Raw genomic sequence first — 23,453 nt, 5'->3', positions numbered from 1 at the left:
ATGATTATCATTATTATTGAGTTTGTTGTATTGAACTAAATAACATTTTATATACTTATCAATATCATTCAGTTTGATGCATTGAATTAAATAGTATTTTATAGGAGTATCATTATTATTAAGTTTTTTATTGAATTAAATAAGATTTCATATGATTATCATTATTATTGAGTTTGTTGTATTGAACTAAATAACATTTTATATACTTATCAATATCATTCAGTTTGATGCATTGAATTAAATAGGCTTTATAGGATTATCATTATTATTAAGTTTTTTATTGAATTAAAGAAGATTTCATATGATTATCATTATTATTGAGTTTGTTGTATTGAACTAAATAACATTTTATATACTTATCAATATCATTCAGTTTGATGCATTGAATTAAATAGGTTTTATAGGATTATCATTATTATTAAGTTTTTTATTGAATTAAATAAGATTTCATATGATTATCATTATTATTGAGTTTGTTGTATTGAACTAAATAACATTTTATATACTTATCAATATCATTCAGTTTGATGCATTGAATTAAATAGGTTTTATAGGATTATCATTATTATTTAGTTTTTTTATTGAATTAAATAAGATTTCATATGATTATCATTATTATGTAGTTTGTTGTATTGAACTAAATAACATTTTATATACTTATCAATATCATTCAGTTTGATGCATTGAATTAAATAGGTTTTATAGGATTATCATTATTATTTTTTTATTGAATTAAATAAGATTTCATATGATTATCATTATTATTGAGTTTGTTGTATTGAACTAAATAACATTTTATATACTTATCAATATCATTCAGTTTGATGCATTGAATTAAATAGGTTTTATAGGATTATCATTATTATTTTTTTATTGAATTAAATAAGATTTCATATGATTATCATTATTATTGAGTTTGTTGTATTGAACTAAATAACATTTTATATACTTATCAATATCATTCAGTTTGATGCATTGAATTAAATAGGTTTTATAGGATTATCATTATTATTTTTTTATTGAATTAAATAAGATTTCATATGATTATCATTATTATTGAGTTTGTTGTATTGAACTAAATAACATTTTATATACTTATCAATATCATTCAGTTTGATGCATTGAATTAAATAGGTTTTATAGGATTATCATTATTATTAAGTTTTTTATTGAATTAAATAAGATTTCATATGATTATCATTATTATTGAGTTTGTTGTATTGAACTAAATAACATTTTATATACTTATCAATATCATTCAGTTTGATGCATTGAATTAAATAGGTTTTATAGGATTATCATAATTATTTAGTTTTTTTATTGAATTAAATAAGATTTCATATGATTATCATTATTATTGAGTTTGTTGTATTGAACTAAATAACATTTTATATACTTATCAATATCATTCAGTTTGATGCATTGAATTAAATAGGTTTTATAGGATTATCATTATTATTTTTTTATTGAATTAAATAAGATTTCATATGATTATCATTATTATTGAGTTTGTTGTATTGAACTAAATAACATTTTATATACTTATCAATATCATTCAGTTTGATGCATTGAATTAAATAGGTTTTATAGGATTATCATTATTATTTAGTTTTTTTATTGAATTAAATAAGATTTCATATGATTATCATTATTATTGAGTTTGTTGTATTGAACTAAATAACATTTTATATACTTATCAATATCATTCAGTTTGATGCATTGAATTAAATAGGTTTTATAGGATTATCATTATTATTTAGTTTTTTTATTGAATTAAATAAGATTTCATATGATTATCATTATTATTGAGTTTGTTGTATTGAACTAAATAACATTTTATATACTTATCAATATCATTCAGTTTGATGCATTGAATTAAATAGGTTTTATAGGATTATCATTATTATTTTTTTATTGAATTAAATAAGATTTCATATGATTATCATTATTATTGAGTTTGTTGTATTGAACTAAATAACATTTTATATACTTATCAATATCATTCAGTTTGATGCATTGAATTAAATAGGTTTTATAGGATTATCATTATTATTTAGTTTTTTTATTGAATTAAATAAGATTTCATATGATTATCATTATTATTGAGTTTGTTGTATTGAACTAAATAACATTTTATATACTTATCAATATCATTCAGTTTGATGCATTGAATTAAATAGGTTTTATAGGATTATCATTATTATTTAGTTTTTTTATTGAATTAAATAAGATTTCATATGATTATCATTATTATTGAGTTTGTTGTATTGAACTAAATAACATTTTATATACTTATCAATATCATTCAGTTTGATGCATTGAATTAAATAGGTTTTATAGGATTATCATTATTATTTTTTTATTGAATTAAATAAGATTTCATATGATTATCATTATTATTGAGTTTGTTGTATTGAACTAAATAACATTTTATATACTTATCAATATCATTCAGTTTGATGCATTGAATTAAATAGGTTTTATAGGATTATCATTATTATTAAGTTTTTTATTGAATTAAATAAGATTTCATATGATTATCATTATTATTGAGTTTGTTGTATTGAACTAAATAACATTTTATATACTTATCAATATCATTCAGTTTGATGCATTGAATTAAATAGGTTTTATAGGATTATCATTATTATTTAGTTTTTTTATTGAATTAAATAAGATTTCATATGATTATCATTATTATTGAGTTTGTTGTATTGAACTAAATAACATTTTATATACTTATCAATATCATTCAGTTTGATGCATTGAATTAAATAGGTTTTATAGGATTATCATTATTATTTTTTTATTGAATTAAATAAGATTTCATATGATTATCATTATTATTGAGTTTGTTGTATTGAACTAAATAACATTTTATATACTTATCAATATCATTCAGTTTGATGCATTGAATTAAATAGGTTTTATAGGATTATCATTATTATTTAGTTTTTTTTATTGAATTAAATAAGATTTCATATGATTATCATTATTATTGAGTTTGTTGTATTGAACTAAATAACATTTTATATACTTATCAATATCATTCAGTTTGATGCATTGAATTAAATAGGTTTTATAGGATTATCATTATTATTTAGTTTTTTTATTGAATTAAATAAGATTTCATATGATTATCATTATTATTGAGTTTGTTGTATTGAACTAAATAACATTTTATATACTTATCAATATCATTCAGTTTGATGCATTGAATTAAATAGGTTTTATAGGATTATCATTATTATTTTTTTATTGAATTAAATAAGATTTCATATGATTATCATTATTATTGAGTTTGTTGTATTGAACTAAATAACATTTTATATACTTATCAATATCATTCAGTTTGATGCATTGAATTAAATAGGTTTTATAGGATTATCATTATTATTAAGTTTTTTATTGAATTAAATAAGATTTCATATGATTATCATTATTATTGAGTTTGTTGTATTGAACTAAATAACATTTTATATACTTATCAATATCATTCAGTTTGATGCATTGAATTAAATAGGTTTTATAGGATTATCATTATTATTTAGTTTTTTTATTGAATTAAATAAGATTTCATATGATTATCATTATTATTGAGTTTGTTGTATTGAACTAAATAACATTTTATATACTTATCAATATCATTCAGTTTGATGCATTGAATTAAATAGGTTTTATAGGATTATCATTATTATTTTTTTATTGAATTAAATAAGATTTCATATGATTATCATTATTATTGAGTTTGTTGTATTGAACTAAATAACATTTTATATACTTATCAATATCATTCAGTTTGATGCATTGAATTAAATAGGTTTTATAGGATTATCATTATTATTAAGTTTTTTATTGAATTAAATAAGATTTCATCTGATTATCATTATTATTGAGTTTGTTGTATTGAACTAAATAACATTTTATATACTTATCAATATCATTCAGTTTGATGCATTGAATTAAATAGGTTTTATAGGATTATCATTATTATTTTTTTATTGAATTAAATAAGATTTCATATGATTATCATTATTATTGAGTTTGTTGTATTGAACTAAATAACATTTTATATACTTATCAATATCATTCAGTTTGATGCATTGAATTAAATAGGTTTTATAGGATTATCATTATTATTAAGTTTTTTATTGAATTAAATAAGATTTCATATGATTATCATTATTATTGAGTTTGTTGTATTGAACTAAATAACATTTTATATACTTATCAATATCATTCAGTTTGATGCATTGAATTAAATAGGTTTTATAGGATTATCATTATTATTTAGTTTTTTATTGAATTAAATAAGATTTCATATGATTATCATTATTATTGAGTTTGTTGTATTGAACTAAATAACATTTTATATACTTATCAATATCATTCAGTTTGATGCATTGAATTAAATAGGTGTTATAGGATTATCATTATTATTAAGTTTTTTATTGAATTAAATAAGATTTCATATGATTATCATTATTATTGAGTTTGTTGTATTGAACTAAATAACATTTTATATACTTATCAATATCATTCAGTTTGATGCATTGAATTAAATAGGTTTTATAGGATTATCATTATTATTTAGTTTTTTATTGAATTAAATAAGATTTCATATGATTATCATTATTATTGAGTTTGTTGTATTGAACTAAATAACATTTTATATACTTATCAATATCATTCAGTTTGATGCATTGAATTAAATAGGTTTTGTAGGAGTATCATTATTATTTAAGGATACATGGATTTTTATTCATCAGTTTTTATAGGTGGCATTTGTTGTTAGATTCTATTAAGACATCAAGGAAATTTTATTGTTCGTTTACAATTTTTGGGTAAACTTTAGTAATTAATCATTGTGTACAGTTGACTGTAAAGTGTTAATTTCTTTTTTTCTTTTTAAAATAATCATTTTTTTTTATTTTGATAAGAATCATTTTTTATTTTTTGGAAATATTCGTTTTATTTTCTGTAAGAGTCATTTTTATTTTTGGTAAGAATCATTTTATTTTTAGGAAGAATCATTTTTTGCATTTTTGGTAATAATCATTTTTATGTTTGATAAGCATCATTTTTTTATTTTTGATAGGAATGATTTTTAAATTTTGTATGAGAATCATTTTTTATATTTGATAAGTATCATTGCATTTTTTTTATATTTGATAAGTATCATTGCATTTTTATAAGAATCAGTTTTTGGTAAAAATCATTTTTTTATTATTGGTAAGAATCATTTGTTATTCATGATAATAATCATTAGTTATTTTGGTAAGGTTATTTTTTATTTTTAGTAAGAATCATATTTTTTAGTAAGATCATTTTTTTTTGTAAGAACAATTTTTTTTTATTTTTGGGAAGAATTATCTTTTATTTTTTATTGGAATCATTTTAATTTTTGATAAGAATTATTTTTATTTTTAATGAGAATCATTTTTATTTTTTATAAGAAGTTTTTTTGATAAAAATAATTTTTTTGATAAGAACTATTTGTTATTTTTGATAAAAATATTTATTTGATAAGAACTATTTGTTATTTTTTATGGGAATTATTATTTTTCATGAGAATCATTTTTATTTTATAAGCGTAATTTTATTTTTGATGAGAATCATTTTTCATAAGAACTATTTGTTATTTTTGATAAGAATTATTTTGTGTTTTAATAAGAATGTTTTTTATTTTTGATAAAAATCATTTTTTATTTTTGGTAAGTATTATGTTTATTTTATTTAAGAATCATTTTTTTTATTTTTGGTAAGAATCATTTTTATTTTTGTAAGAAACATTTGTTAATTTTGGTAAGAATTAGTCTTTTATTTTTGAAAAGAGTCATTTTTTATTTTGGAAAGAGTCATGTTTGCTTTCATAATTTGTGTTTTTGAATTTGGCAGATCTGAAGAGAATTCTAAAACTTAAAATATTGGATAAAATATAAAAATTAAAACATAATTCTCTAGCGACATAATAGGTAAGTGTATATAGAAAAAGAGTTTTAAAAATATTTAAAAAATACAATTAAATAACAAAGAAGCAGTTTTTTGTGCTCAGTTGTCTAACAATTCGATCAATCATTTTGTTTATTGAAAACATTAAGTTTTATTAATAGTGTAATTTCTCATGTATCACTACAGATATGCACATGGTTTGCAAGAAAATGGATTTAGGGGATTAGAGTCAACATGCTGTTTACTATTCTGTTTGCGACGTTTTTGAGAATTAGGGTCAAGGCTTCCGATTCTGTACTTTCACTTAAGAAATTAATAAACAAAATAAACGTTTGCTACGTTTATGGGGGATTAGAATCAACATACGGTTAACTATTCTGTACTTTCACCTAACAAATTAATGAACAAAAGAGACATTTCTTATGTTTTGGAAGATTATAGACTACATGTTGCTAACTATTTTGTACTTTCACCTAACAAATCAATAAACTATAGAGACATTTCTTACGTTGTTGACAATTCTGTATTTTCACCTAACAAATTAATAAACAAAAGATACGTTTGTTAAGTATTGGAGATTAGAGTATACATGTTGTAAACTATAAACTAAAGATTATGTTTATTACGTTTTGGGAGATTAGATGCAAGATATTAGATTTAAAATACTATTATCTATTCTGTACTTCCACCTAATAAATTAATAAACAAAAAAACGTATGTAACGTTTTGGGGATCTTTTGCAAAGAAAATCTATTTAGGGGATTAGAGTATATATTTTGTTAACTATTCTGTACTTTCACTTAACAAATTAATAAACAAAAGAAACGTTTGTTACCTTTTTTGGAGATTAGACTCTACATGTTGTTAACTATTCTGTACTTTCACCTAACAAATTAATAAACAAAAGATACGTTTTTTTTATGTTTTGGGGGATTAGAATCTACATTTTGTTAACTATTCTGTACTTTCACCTAACAAATTAATAAACAAAAGATACGTTTTTTTATGTTTTGGGGGATTAGAATCTACATTTTGTTAACTATTCTGTACTTTCACCTAACAAATTAATAAACAAAAGATACGTTTGTTATGTTTTGGGTATTAGAGTCTACATTTTGTTAACTATTCCGTACTTTCATCAAACAAATTATTAAACAAAAGATACGTTTGTTACCTTTTTTGGAGATTAGACTCTACATGTTGTTAACTATTCTGTACTTTCACTTAACAAATTAATAAACAAAAGATACGTTTTTTTATGTTTTGGGGGATTAGAATCTACATTTTGTTAACTATTCTGTACTTTCACCTAACAAATTAATAAACAAAAGATACGTTTTTTTATGTTTTGGGGGATTAGAATCTACATTTTGTTAACTATTCTGTACTTTCACCTAACAAATTAATAAACAAAAGATACATTTCTTACGTTTTGTGGAGAGTAGAGTCTGCATGTAGTTAGCTATTCTGTACTTTCATCAAACAAATTATTAAACAAAAGATACGTTTGTTACCTTTTTTGGAGATTAGACTCTACATGTTGTTAACTATTCTGTACTTTCACTTAACAAATTAATAAACAAAAGATACGTTTTTTTATGTTTTGGGGGATTAGAATCTACATTTTGTTAACTATTCTGTACTTTCACCTAACAAATTAATAAACAAAAGATACGTTTTTTTATGTTTTGGGGGATTAGAATCTACATTTTGTTAACTATTCTGTACTTTCACCTAACAAATTAATAAACAAAAGATACATTTCTTACGTTTTGTGGAGAGTAGAGTCTACATGTAGTTAGCTATTCTGTACTTTCATCAAACAAATTATTAAACAAAAGATACGTTTGTTACCTTTTTTGGAGATTAGACTCTACATGTTGTTAACTATTCTGTACTTTCACTTAACAAATTAATAAACAAAAGATACGTTTTTTTATGTTTTGGGGGATTAGAATCTACATTTTGTTAACTATTCTGTACTTTCACCTAACAAATTAATAAACAAAAGATACGTTTTTTTATGTTTTGGGGGATTAGAATCTACATTTTGTTAACTATTCTGTACTTTCACCTAACAAATTAATAAACAAAAGATACATTTCTTACGTTTTGTGGAGAGTAGAGTCTACATGTAGTTAGCTATTCTGTACTTTCATCAAACAAATTATTAAACAAAAGATACGTTTGTTACCTTTTTTGGAGATTAGACTCTACATGTTGTTAACTATTCTGTACTTTCACTTAACAAATTAATAAACAAAAGATACGTTTTTTTATGTTTTGGGGGATTAGAATCTACATTTTGTTAACTATTCTGTACTTTCACCTAACAAATTAATAAACAAAAGATACGTTTTTTTATGTTTTGGGGGATTAGAATCTACATTTTGTTAACTATTCTGTACTTTCACCTAACAAATTAATAAACAAAAGATACATTTCTTACGTTTTGTGGAGAGTAGAGTCTACATGTAGTTAGCTATTCTGTACTTTCATCAAACAAATTATTAAACAAAAGATACGTTTGTTACCTTTTTTGGAGATTAGACTCTACATGTTGTTAACTATTCTGTACTTTCACTTAACAAATTAATAAACAAAAGATACGTTTTTTTATGTTTTGGGGGATTAGAATCTACATTTTGTTAACTATTCTGTACTTTCACCTAACAAATTAATAAACAAAAGATACGTTTTTTTATGTTTTGGGGGATTAGAATCTACATTTTGTTAACTATTCTGTACTTTCACCTAACAAATTAATAAACAAAAGATACATTTCTTACGTTTTGTGGAGAGTAGAGTCTACATGTAGTTAGCTATTCTGTACTTTCATCAAACAAATTATTAAACAAAAGATACGTTTGTTACCTTTTTTGGAGATTAGACTCTACATGTTGTTAACTATTCTGTACTTTCACTTAACAAATTAATAAACAAAAGATACGTTTTTTTATGTTTTGGGGGATTAGAATCTACATTTTGTTAACTATTCTGTACTTTCACCTAACAAATTAATAAACAAAAGATACATTTCTTACGTTTTGTGGGGAGTAGAGTCTACATGTAGTTAGCTATTCTGTACTTTCATCAAACAAATTATTAAACAAAATATAGGCTTGTTACGCTTTGTTAACTACTATGTTTTTATCTAACAAATTAATAAACAAAAGATAGATTTCTAACGTTTTGGGGGAGATTATAGACTACATGTTGCTAACTAATCTGTACTTTTACCTAACAAATATAAAACAAAGGAGATGTTTGTTATGTTTGGGAGGAGTGGAGTCTAGATATTGTTAACCATTCTGTACTTTCACCTAACAAATTAATAAACAAAAGATACGTTTGATAGGTTTTGGGGATTAGAATATAAATGTTGTTAGCTATAAGCTAAAGAATGTTTATTACATTTTGGGAGATTAGATTCAAGATGCTGTTAACTATTATTTATTCTGTACTTTCACCTAATAAATTAGTAAACAAAAGAAACGTATGTTGCGTTTGGGGGGGGGAAGCGTCTACATGTTGATAACTATTCTGTACTATCACCTAACAAATTTATAAACCAAAGATACCATTTAAATGTCGTTGTTCAATTTCTTAATTTCAATTTTAGATCCATTTTTTTTTACTTTTTATTGTATTTAATGTTTTGTTTCAAATAAAAAAAACATCAAATCATTAATAATATTCATATTATTTAGAAAGCCATTCTTAACATGCTAACTTATTTATAATTATTATTTAGCAAGCCATTCTTAACATGCTAACTTATTTATAATTATTATTTAGCAAGCCATTCTTAACATGCTAACTTATTTATAATTATTATTTAGAAAGCCATTCTTAACATGCTAACTTATTTATAATTATTATTTAGCAAGCCATTCTTAACATGCTAACTTATTTATAATTATTATTTAGAAAGCCATTCTTAACATGCTAACTTATTTATAATTATTATTTAGCAAGCCATTCTTAACATGCTAACTTATTTATAATTATTATTTAGCAAGCCATTCTTAACATGCTAACTTATTTATAATTATTATTTAGCAAGCCATTCTTAACATGCTAACTTATTTATAATTATTATTTAGCAAGCCATTCTTAACATGCTAACTTATTTATAATTATTATTTAGCAAGCCATTCTTAACATGCTAACTTATTTATAATTATTATTTAGCAAGCCATTCTTAACATGCTAACTTATTTATAATTATTATTTAGCAAGCCATTCTTAACATGCTAACTTATTTATAATTATTATTTAGAAAGCCATTCTTAACATGCTAACTTATTTATAATTATTATTTAGCAAGCCATTCTTAACATGCTAACTTATTTATAATTATTATTTAGAAAGCCATTCTTAACATGCTAACTTATTTATAATTATTATTTAGCAAGCCATTCTTAACATGCTAACTTATTTATAATTATTATTTAGCAAGCCATTCTTAACATGCTAACTTATTTATAATTATTATTTAGAAAGCCATTCTTAACATGCTAACTTATTTATAATTATTATTTAGCAAGCCATTCTTAACATGCTAACTTATTTATAATTATTATTTAGCAAGCCATTCTTAACATGCTAACTTATTTATAATTATTATTTAAAAAGCCATTCTTAACATGCTAACTTATTTATAATTATTATTTAGCAAGCCATTCTTAACATGCTAACTTATTTATAATTATTATTTAGAAAGCCATTCTTAACATTCTAACTTATTTATAATTTCAACAAACATTTTCATAAAGCCATTCTTTACATGCTAACTTATTTATAATTTCAACAAACATTTTCATAAAGAAAACGTGTATCTCAAAAGTATAAACAAAAGATAAAGCAAAATAAAAAATATAAATAATAATGAATGAATGGATAAGTTTTGTGCTTTCACTCATTTTAAAGCGTTTATTTGCTTTCAAAAATAATTTATCTCGGTTCTTACGGGGTAGAACAATAAAAACTACCTCACCTCATTAATATTATTTAGAAAGCCATTCTTAACAAGAGTGGGGGTCCCTACTAACTATTTTGTACTTTCACCAAAATTTTTCATAACCAGAGGTACATTTTAAAGTATAAACACAAAAATAGATTACAAATAATAATGAATGAATGTTAATTAAATAAATAAGTTCTGTGTTTTTAACGTATGTTAAGCATTTACTTACTTTCAGAATCAATTATACTCGAGTTTTATGCTAGAATAATAAAAAACATAGGAGTCCAGATAATCATTCACACATCGAACATTAAACAAATTGCTTGAAGAAAGCCAATAAATGTCATGGTGACACATTTGCATATGACCAATGAGTGTTTATTTTATGTAAACTTTATTAAAGAAAGTGTTCCCTATTCAATAACCTTAAATATTGAATAAAACATCGCAATTCACACAGAAAATGGTAGATGGAAAACTGTTTTTTTATATTTAAAAACAATGAAATATCGAAAAAGCAGTTTTTGTGCTCAGTTGTCTAACAACACGACCAACTGTGAAGTAAATATTTTTTTGTGTGTAATTATTATTAATTTTTTCTCAAAAATAACGTAAGTTTTACTACAATAAACATTTTTGACAAAAATCTAATTGTCAGATTGGATACTTTATTTTAAGGAAGATCTTTTTAATCAGAAATTCATATAGTTTTTATTCAAGTTTGTTATAAAGCATGGCAAAATCAATATTTTTATTGGATTGCAACAAAAATAAATGCTTTTAAATGTTAAAGATTTTTTTAAGAATCAATATTTCTGAGGTACAAAAAATAAACTGATTTTCTGTTTAAGATTATTTTTTATTCAAACGGATTTTTTAAAAGCGTAAAATATAAATTAACGTGCACATTGGATTGCAATAAAAAATAAATTTATTTTAATATTTAATATAATTTTAAAGTTGTTAAATGATTTGTTTAGAAAGTGTTCAAAAAAGAAACTTACCTTTCATTCAGGGAATAAAATACGAGAAAAATGTCATTAAATCATTAAGAAATAAAATATATGAAAATATAAAAGAATCAAAATTAAAATATGAAAAACACGATTTAAACGCGAAATTATTTAAAGAAACAAATAAACTGCTAAAGAACAAAGAACGTAAGGTCATCATAATAACACGGTGTCATCATTATTTCGTTCCTTGTGTAAAAATGTCTGTTAATTAATTAAATGTTCGAAATGTTTTGCTATAAAATGTTTTACAATCAAGTTTAGATTAAAACTTGTCAATATTTCATGATGGTTGTGATTTCTTTTTTCTGTTTTATTTTTTATTTCTTCAGTAAACTTATTCGGCAGTCTTGCACTTGCAGTTAGGTCCCGGACAAAGTTCAACAACTCTAGAAGGTTCACATCAGTATTTACACCGTCAAATCACGAATATTACGAAATAATAGTTTAAAAAAAAATGATTAAAGTCTTAGAAAAGAAAAATGTGGAATTAATATAAAAAACACGATTTAAACGTGAAATTATTTAAAGGAAACAAATCAACTGCTAAAGAACAATCGTAATAACACGGTGTCATTAATATTTCGTTCCTTGTGAAAAATGTCCTTTCATTAGTTAAGTATGCCGAATTGTTCCTATTTACAATGTCTCCCCACGGAACAGAGGTAGACACCGGGGCGTTTTTTAACGTGGAGAAAAGGAACAAAAATTAAAAATTGTCTCAGTCGTGAAGGACTTCTCTTCCACTGACAGAACAAGAACTTGAACTCCAGCATCTGAAGAACAGATACTATTCATATACACTTTAGAATATATTTATCAATTCTTAAGCCTTTTGGTCATTTGTATTGTACATTTCTATTTTATATAAAATACATTAAAAAATAATTATCAATTTTTAAGCCTTTTGGCCATTTGTATTGTACATTTCTATTTTATATAAAATACATTAAAAAATAAAATATATGAATCTTTAAAAATCAGGTCTCCTTTTTTAAGCATAAACGGCACGGTGACACATTTGTATATTTGTTATGACAAACAATATTAACATTTTTTTTATTAAATTGTTAGGTGAAAGTATAGAATAGTTAACAGCATGTGTTCTAATCCTACCCTTTTTTTATTAAATTGTTAGGTGAAAGTATAGAATAGTTAACAACACGTGATCTAACCCTACCCTTTTTTTATTAAATTATTAGGTGAAAGTATAGAATAGTTAACAGCACGTGTTCTAATCCTACCATTTTTATTAAATAGTTTAAAAATAAAAAAAAAATTTAATAGCATTTTCACCCCAAACAAGGCACATTGCCACTTTGGTGTAGGGGGCTACTATCAGGGGCAGGAACTCCTGGGACACTATGTTGGGATTTGGGCAGCAAGATGTCGGTTCACGTTACACTTGAACTTCTGCATGTCAGTACAGTTTGGGAAGCAGGGACCTGGAATGGAATTCCAGAATCGAGCGGTTCTGGGGAAGAAACTACTGGAGTAGAAAGATCTTTTACATTTAGGATCTCTACTGTGTGTGGGTGGGATTTAGCTGCCTGTCGGGTTTTTCAAGGGTATCTACGTCGTGGGGGCACAAGTGTCTGCAGTTCGTCAGAGCATTAACCATTAAAATACTTGTAGAACAGGCAAAGGGATGCAACGTTTCGTCGATGGGACAGAGGCTGAAGCTTAGATTTCATTTCAGGGCTTATCAGATTGGTGACTCTCATTTGAACCTTGTCTAGGAGCAAGAGACTAGCAGCAGATTCACCAGCCCAAATGTGACAACAATACTCCATACATCGGCGAATAGTGGCCTTATAGAGGTACAGGATACTTACAGGTGTCAGTAGTTTTCTAGCATGGTAGAGAGAACCTACCTTTTTCGCAGTGGCCCTGACAATGTTTTCAATATAATTGGTCCAACTCATGTTTCCTATGAACGTTAGGCCAAGCAGTTTGAAAGATGTACTCTCAGACAGACAGTCACTGGCCATTGCTATTGGTGGCAGAGAAGTTTTCTTGTAATTATTGAAGGAAACCAGTTTACTTTTGGCAGCATTGAATGTGACCATTTATTTATGTCCCCATTCCACTACAGATTGGAGGTCATCATCTAGTGTCTTTGCCATTTCTTTAGTTATGTGTTCATTTGTTTTCCTGTCATGCCTGTTATAGAGCGTGGTGTCATCAGCATAAATACCCATCTCAGAGGCAGCTTTGTCGGGGAGGTCATTAATAAATATTAGGAACAATAGAGGTCCAAGGAAATAACCCTGAGGCACTCCCGCATTTATATCACACTGTGTAGATGTACGACCGTCTAAGAAGGATTTAATTATGTTAGGTGAAAGTATAGAATAGTTAACCACACGTTTTCTAATCCTACCCTTTTTTTATTAAATTGTTAGGTGAAAGTATAGAATAGTTAACAGCACATGTTCTAATCCTACCCTTTTTTTATTAAATTGTTAGGTGAAAGTATAGAATAGTTAATAGCACGTGTTCTAATCCTACCTTTTTTTTATTAAATTGTTAGGTGAAAGTATAGAATAGTTAACAGCACGTGTTCTAATCCTACCCTTTTTTTATTAAATAGTTAGGTGAAAGTATAGAATAGTTAACAGCGCGTGTTATAATCCTACCCCCTTTTTTATTAAATAGTTAGGTGAAAGTATAGAATAGTTAACAACACGTGTTATAATCCTACCCTTCTAAAATCAAAATAAAAATCGATCCGAGGTCTTCCCTCTCCCATTCCCTCACCACAAAAATTTGAAACTATGAACGATTACATGTCTCGTTGACTGCAATTTGGGCAGGAAGTTATTTGCTCAACTTACTTTATATATATAACAAAGTCTTAAATGATTATAAATTTTGGTTTTTATTCCATTTTTCGAAACTTTTTATAACTTGTCAGACGTAATGACAAACAAAATATAGGTTTATTTTTTAATCATTAAAATTATGTTGACTTCGATTGTAAATATTTACCAATTATTTTTTCTATATTAAGTTTCTGTTAATTGATGATGACCAATGAGTGTTCATTTTATGTTAACTTTATTAAAGAAAGTGTTTGCCATACTATAACCTAAAATATTGAATAAAACATCACAATTTATATGGAAAACGGTAGACGGAAAACTGTTTTTTTTTTTATATTAAAAAAATAGTTAAAAATAGAAAAAGCATGTTTTGTGCTCAGTTGTCCAATAATTCGACCAACTTCGAATAAAATACTTTTGTTTAGTGCAAACATTATTATTTTCTCCAAAAATCACGTAAGTTTTACTACAATAAATACATTGTTGACAAAAAATATAATTGTCAGACTGGATACTATATTTTAAGTAAGATCTTTTTAATCAGAAATTCATATATTTTTTTTATTCAAGTTTGTTATAAAGCATTGCGGAATTAATATTTTTATTGGATTGCAATAAAAAATAAACTTTTTTTAATGTTTAATTTTTTTTAAAAAATCAATATTTCTGAGGTGCAAAAAGAAACTGCTTTTCTGTTTCAGATTATTTTTAAAACTTAATCAAACGGCGGATTTTTAAAGGCGTAAAATATGAATTACTGCTCAAGGTTATTCAAAGGGATATTTTATAAGCGTAAAAAATAACTTACCTTTCACATTTGACTGCAATAAAAAAAATAAACGTATTTTAATATTTAACATATTTTTTAAGTTGTTAAATGATTTTTTTAAAAAGTGTTTAAAAAACTTACCTTTCATTCAGGGAATTAAATACGAGAACAATGTCGTTTTTTTCTTTTGTGTTCAAAACAGAAAATTTGTTTGTTTATGATTTCTTTAGTAAATTGATACAACTTTTGTTGTGTGTGTCCAATTCATTAAGTAATAAAATATATGAAAATATAAAAGAATCAAAATTAAAAAATGAAAAACACGATTTAAACGTGCAATTATTTAAGGAGAAAATCAACTGCTAAAGAATAAAGAACTTAAGGTCATCGTAAAACGGTGAACTCATTTTTTTGTTCCTTGTGTAAAAATGTCCGATTGTTTTCCTATCAAGTTTAGGTTATAATTGTCAATTCTTAAGCCTTTGGAGGTATTTCTATTGTAAATTTCTATTTTGTATTCAATTAATTTAAAAATAATAATAATATATTTGAAGCTTTAAAAATCAAGGTTATTTTTTTTTTAATAAAACATTTCATTATTATTTGGGTGTGTCGAACTACTGTTAACTGCAATCTGATTGGTTCAAACAAATCCGTGGGCGGACAAACCGTCCAATAAAGAGCATGCTTATTTCTGAATAATTTCTTACATAACGTCCAAAATGAGAACAGTAGTCCGAATCTTCCAAATAATCCTCATATAAAATCTTGTAAAACTAAATATTTCACATAGACAACTCAAACAAGAGAAAGAAAATGGAACGAAATTCGTGTTACACCGGTAATAATAATGCCAGGATTGGATAGAAAAATTGGCATCATCTTATAAATAAAATGAGATGTGTTGAAATTAGGCACCGCCAAAAATGGCCGCAAAATCAAGTTGTTGTTGTTTTTTAAAACTAAATTACATTTATTAAAATCCATTATTTCTAAGTAACGTTTTTTTTTCCAGAAAGATAAAACCCTGAATTTTATCATATAGAAAACAGAATAATGTAAAACTTCTTCTACTATGTTTAATTCAATTTTAAATGTTAAATTTTCCCAAAAAGTTAACAATTGATATTTTTTGTCTTGCACAAAAAACGTACTTAAATATTAAAAAAAAGGGGGTTTTGAAATAATTTATTTATTCATTTATTGTCTAACTAAGATTTAGGATGATTTTCTAAGAGAATATGCAAAAATATTATAATATAAGTACCTGAATTTCAAATAATTCCACTTATTCATATAGGTAACCAGATATTTCGCGTCGCCGTAGAGTTCAGATCGACTCTGTTTACGTTTTCTTTTGATGAGACGAAAACTATGGAAGACCAAACAGGCCAAAACAACTTATTTTTCAGTGACGAAAATTTCAATGTATTATTAAGCTGAGGCTGGCCAGTACCAGATGGGCGACCATTTGTATGAGTTTGGTTTTTAATGTGTATGTGTGTGGGGGCCAGGCTCCCCAAAATGGGGGGAGGGGGCAATTTAAAGCAGAATAAAAAAAAATTATTTCAGCGCGTTTGGTCCACCGTAGTCGAAAGGCGGCAAACGTTTTCAAACAAGATCGAAAAAAATGATGCTATTTTTAACACAAAGGGCACAATATTTATCGAATTTTTTTTTTGTATCGATTATTCAAAGCATGCTCTGTTTAATAATGGTCATGCATTAATCGGCTCGCTAAAAAAAATTGTTAATTTATTTATCAAAAATTTTAAAATGGCTTTTTTCGTATAAATATTAAAAAAATTTTTTTTTGTTTTGCTTAACTTAAATTAATTATTTTACTTAACATATTCACCGAATTTCACACTTCAAAACTCAAAAGCGGGATAATTAAACACAATCGAAGTTCTGATATTCAGACGTCAAAATAAGGTATGCAAACAATTTTTTTTTAATCTATAATTCTGTCCCTTACAACAACACAATATGTTTTGTTCAGTTTCAGATGATTATTTTAAGCATATTTGTTCCCACTTCAAAACAAGGGGGGGTTGTAAGCAAATATATATATATATATATATATATATATATATATATATATATATATATATATATATATATATATATATATATATATATATATAATATCGTTTATGAAAAATAAGTACACTGTTATAAAGTTCAATCTTCTCCTAACAATCGCTGAAAATTTCGTATTGATCGGATAATTACCTGATTTTTGGTAGATTTTTAAAAAGACCGTCCGTCAAAAAGTACTGACCTGCCCCCCCCCCCAGTTTTGGCGGTGCCTAGTTGAAATTGACAATATTAGAAAATAGTTTTTTTTTATTAAATAATTTTTTATTAAATACAAGTATTCAAAATATTTTAAACAGTTTAGATTTTTTTTATTGAATTCTGCCGCGTAATTTTATAAATAAAATGACAAACAACTAAAAATAATTAGAAATAATAAAAAGAAACGATTTTTAAATTGATAAAAAAAAACATGTAGAAAACAGATTTTGGTCGATTTCCTTCTCCGCCACACAAATTCCAACAACTGTAAGTGAAACAGTTTTTTTTGTGTGTGTGGTTCCTAATAGGCAGCACATTTTTATTTTTCCATGCGACCAGACCCCTTCCTTTTTTTGTGTGTGGATACTCTCATCATGAGCATCAACATAGTTATCCTCATGAATAACTTTATCATGTTCATAATAATACTTTAAAATTAGAAAAAAAGTTTTTCAATATTTTTATTATTATTTTTTATACTAATAATTATTAAATACTTAGTAATAAAATTCTTTTACAATAATTTCAATTTTTAAATTATATCAAATATTTTATAGTAATGACTGGAGATCTAATTATTTTTTAATTTTAAGATAAAGTAAAATTTTCACTTTTAATAGCCAATCGAATTGTGTTACTTTAATATGACTTCAAGGTTTTAAAAATTCTTTTACAATAATTATTTTTCATACAATAATTATTAATTAAGTAAGTTCTTTTACAATAATTTCAATTTATAAATTCTATCCAAATTTTCTAGTAATAACGTCAATTTCACGATCCAATAAAGTGTCATTATTACTACCGGTGTAACACGACTTATGTCTCATTTTCCCCTCATAGTTTTGTTTCCTTAAACTGCAAGAGGGCCAACATTTCTATTTTTGTCGAGTTACTTCTGTAAATCCATACTGAACAACTTAGAAATATCCAAACCGTGAAAGTACTTAAGTCATTCGATAAACCCCAGTGAAACACTTTAGTCATTCGAAATAATAAAAATATCAGTTTGTCAATTTTATCAACTGAGCATTAAAACTTCTTTTTCAATATTTAATTATTTTAACATTAAAAAAAATGTGTTGCTTTTTACACTTGCTGTTGTTAGATAATTCCATATTTTTATGCGTTATCCAATATTTTAGATTTTAAAATACATACATGTGAATCAATGTTACCGCGCGGAAATAGTAACGTTATTATTTTGAACCCCTTTCTTAACATGAGGAGGGAGGGGTTTTTTTGTAACTATTCTGCATTTTAACCAAACAATGCAATTAACAAAATCATTGTAAAAATTAAAATTAACTTTAAAATACTATTAAAATATAGCGCAGTAACGTAGTGCACACGCATCAATACATCACTTTAGTAAATAAAGTTTACATAAAATGAACATGTTTTATTGATTATCACAAATCAGCACAAACTTAATGTAGAAAAAATTGTCGGGTTTGTATTACTGTACACATAGATTCGAAAAAGTTGTCAAAAAACAAATATATAACAAATAAATGTTATCACAGGCAAGATAAGTTACTTTCCTACCAAACTGGATATATTTTTCGTGTTTTTATTCAATTTAACATGTTTATTCAGCTAAGGAAAGTGTTACATAAGGGAGGGAGAAGAAGAGGATTTGACTTGGACACTTTACTTGAGGGATACTGGTACCCTGGTGATGACGTGTCCATTTTACTAATGAAGAGAAGAAGTTTACGACGATGAGAGAGAGAGAGATATTACGAGTGTTAAGAGACGAGAGAACGGGACCCAAGATCCCTTAAACCGTTTGTCTAGTGGTTAGGACGCTTGCTGTGTATTTATGTGTTTGAATTAAAGAAGATTCATACCTGGTTCCGCTGCTCTGGGAGAGTCTTCATCTTGGTGGAGCTCTCTTGCTGTTTTCGCCGGAATACACAAGATGAAGACAGATGTTGGGTTTTCAACCTTTTATTCTCCCAGGCATGATCTGCAGATGCCGCCATCGATGGTCTCCACTGTGGGTACCTACCACGTCCCACGTCTGGGGCGCGCATCTCCCCCCTTACTTAGGAGAGAACCATTTTAGACTTCTGCTCGGCTCGGCATTTTCTGAGAGACTCAACGTTTCACCAACCTTGCCACGTAGCATCACATGACATCCGGTAAGATGAAACGTCACTTCCTGCAACGTGGATTAACTAAAAAAATATATCTCTGACCTCCTCCCACCCTCTCCCTCTCTCGATCTACTATCTAACAGAGACAGAGAGAGAGAGAGAAAATAGAGAGAGTATGAAAGAGCCAGAGAGAGAGAGAGAGGAGAGATGCTCTTTAACATATCCACAAACCTGATGACTGTAAATCACGCATAATAATCAAGAAAATAAAAACACTTTCGCAAAATTTTGTTTTACTTTTATTTTGTCTTTTATGCCAATCAAAAGTACAGGGTGGAACGATAAAATTGTCGCCATAAAGAAAACAACAGTACACCTTTAATTTTAAACTTTTATTGAAAAAATCAATTCAGGTAACTTGATTATGTAGTAGAGCTGATATCTATTCAATGTAGCCTCAGTCATATCTATTTCTTCAACCTCAATCACCGCTTCAATACGGGTCCAGAACTGGGACCATACCTTTTCCACAAGCGCCGGTGGGAGCTCCGTGAATACTCGGCAATCAGACTGGCTTTGGTGTTGTAGGAGGTCGTGGTGATGTTTTCGACGTATAAACAAATGAAATGGACCTGAGTTCGCATCATCAGAATTTAAACAATTTTTTTAAAGATTGGGATTTCAAACACATCACGACAAGTCCGAACTATTCACAATCCAATGGAATAGTAGAAGGAAATATACAAACTATAAAAAGGACACTTATACAAAAAATAGAGAGAGTATGAAAGAGCCTGTGCGAGAGAGAGAGAGAGAGAGAGAGAGAGAGAGAGAGAGAGAGAGAGGAGAGATGCTCTTTAACATATCCACAAACCTGATGACTGTAAATCACGCATAGTAATCAAGAAAATAAAAACACTTTCGCAAAATTTTGTTTTCCACAAATTTTGATCAGCAACAATGGACCTGAGTTCGCATCATCAGAATTTAAACAATTTTTTTTAAAGATTGGGATTTCAAACACATCAGGACAAGTCCGAACTATTCACAATCCAATGGAATAGTAGAAGGAAATATACAAACTATAAAACAGACACTAATAAAGTCATTTGAAAGCTACCAAGACCCATACCTAGCAATGTTAGCACTACGGACATCCCCATTAAAATATAAATCGTCATCGCCCAACAACTAATGAATTCGCTCCCAATTAAAATCGAACCAGAAAGGTAAAATTGTTAAGAAAATTAAAAGAGCCTGGTTCGTATTTAGCAAAAACAGCACAAGGAAAATATTTAAGACATAACAGGCGTCCCCTCTTAAAAACAACTGAAAATCCAACACGCAAAGCTACACATGATTATGAAAACATATTAAGTCAAGAAAATAGCATTCGGGGGGATTTTATACTTGCACCTAAAAGTTGTGGTGCCATAACAGTTTATCCTAGTATTGTTGTAGGTTGTTAACAGACATTGTGTTGATGTGAGTGATCTGGGCATTGGGTTTCCAGCTTCGTCTATACTGCTAGGGTACATGTTACGGAATATGCGGATAGGCATTACATTGCTTGTGCCGTTGAATCTACTTTCAGGTTGACGGTACGAGTGCCTGGGTGGTCCCTTAGCTTAATGCTTAGATCAACAAATGCCTCATTTCGAGGATCTTTCATGTTTGCTGACTTTCCGCTGTTAGTTGTGATGGAGCAAAAGGTGAGGTTCTCCATTGCCGTGCCTATGTCAGTCATGGCTTGGTCATCGTGTTACGCGACGCTGTTTATTTTCTTGCCAAACTCCCGTTGTTGGTTATGACTGTTATGACAGGGCCTTCCTTATTGTCTCTCGGTGTTGTGCTTCCCTGAGATGCAAACTGTGCCCCAGTGACCTGTTTTGCCATATATGTGGCATATAGCATTTTTGGCAAGGCAGTGTTTTTTGCCAAAATGGTAACTGCGTCCACAATTTTTGCAGGTTTGTCCACGTTTTTTGTCAATCCCTTGCCACTGGTGTGTACCACGGCTAACTGCAGCTATCTGTGGTGATTCCTGTAACTGGTGGAGCTGGTTGACATACATTGCTGAAGCCTCGTGTGAACGGGCTGATCTAACAGCTTCCTCGGTTTGTTTAACAGTTCCTTTTGCAGTTCGAGTATTGGTGTGCTGGCAATTAGTAACTCGACGAGGCGTTCGTTTAATTTGTCGGCACTGAAATCACATTTCTTTGTCAATAGGCGACATCTGTTGATGTCGGTTGTTTCATTTGGTCTCTGCTGGTATTTTCCGAGTTCCAGTCTACAAACGCGGTGATTTGTTGCCGGTTTTTGCTGCTCCAAAAATGCAGCAAATATTCTTTGTGGATCCTTGCGATCATCATCCGACATCGTTATATCGCATAGGATTAGCAAATCTCTCGACGGTGGCAATCTTTCTAGGGCAATTGCTCTTGACATATCTAAAGCCTTTGATAGGGTATGGCATAAAGGTTTACTTCATAAGATCGCTAGCTATGGTATAGCTGGAAAAGTCTTCTCAATTATTAAATCATTTCTTTCTGATAGGTTCATAAGAGTAGTAGTTGAGGGGCAAAAATCAGAAGCTCACAGTATTAATGCCGGTGTCCCTCAGGGATCCATCCTGGGCCCAACTCTTTTCCTGATCTACATTAATGATCTTCCAAATCATATCCTTACATCATTTGTAGACATTTATGCTGACGACACTACCATTTATGGTACCACATCTAAGACAGTAAACGACCAAGTTCTCTCCAATTCTCTCTCCTCTGATCTTGAGCACGTAGTACAATGGGGAAAGGAGTGGCTGGTTACTTTTAATGCATCTAAAACCAAGCTTCTCTCTTTACATCATCAACATTCTAATTCACATTTGTCATCAATTGAAATGAATGGCTCTCGTCTTCAGGAGGCCTCTAGTTTTGACAAGCTTCTGGGCTTGACCATTACTCCTGATCTTAAATGGAACACGTATATCAAATCTGTTGCCAAGGCCGCTGGAAAAATGGTGGGATCTTTCTATCGATCCAGTAGATATCTCACTGCTGATGCTATTCTCTACCTATATAAGAGCCAGGTACGTCCAAGGATGGAATACTGTTGCCACATCTGGGCAGGAGCTGCTAGAAAGGACTTGTCCTGCCTTGATAGAGTTCAAAATAGACTTCGTAGCCTCGTAGGAGATGTCCTTTTCTCCTCCTTGCAACCTCTATCTCACAGAAGAGATGTTGCGAGTTTGTCTCTGATGTATCGTTATTTTCATGGAAAGTGTTCAACTGAGCTTCAATCTATGGTCCCCCCTTGCCAAACTTTCACAAGAAACACTCGTCTAGCTGTAAACACTATCAATAATTTCCCCCACTCTTTATCTGTGCCTAAACCTAAACGTAGATTCCATGAACAAAGCTTCTTTCTTAGAACTGCACGCCTGTGGAATTGTCTTCCGTTTTCCTGCTTTCCGGCTGACTACAATATGGTTGTGTTCAAGTCTAAAGTAAATAAGTTCTTGAT

The 23,453-nt window shown here is 27.5% G+C and overlaps 1 long non-coding RNA gene across 1 annotated transcript in view; it reads right to left on the bottom strand.

The window, feature by feature from the left end:
- The window catches only part of LOC145271285 (uncharacterized), a 54,441-nt gene extending 38,551 nt beyond the window's left edge, over nucleotides 1–15,890 (bottom strand). Inside the window, exon 1 of the long non-coding RNA XR_013865805.1 lies at nucleotides 15,670–15,890. This is a non-coding gene — a long non-coding RNA (uncharacterized LOC145271285). The remainder of the gene's footprint in view (nucleotides 1–15,669) is intronic.
- Between the last annotated feature and the right edge of the window lie 7,563 nt (nucleotides 15,891–23,453).

The sequence above is a fragment of the Euprymna scolopes genome, chromosome 46 (genome assembly GCF_053919585.1).
Source record: "Euprymna scolopes isolate OS-2025 chromosome 46, ASM5391958v1, whole genome shotgun sequence".
NCBI classification, from domain to species: Eukaryota; Metazoa; Mollusca; class Cephalopoda; order Sepiida; family Sepiolidae; genus Euprymna; species Euprymna scolopes.
This window is presented reverse-complemented; position numbering and strand designations above follow the sequence as displayed.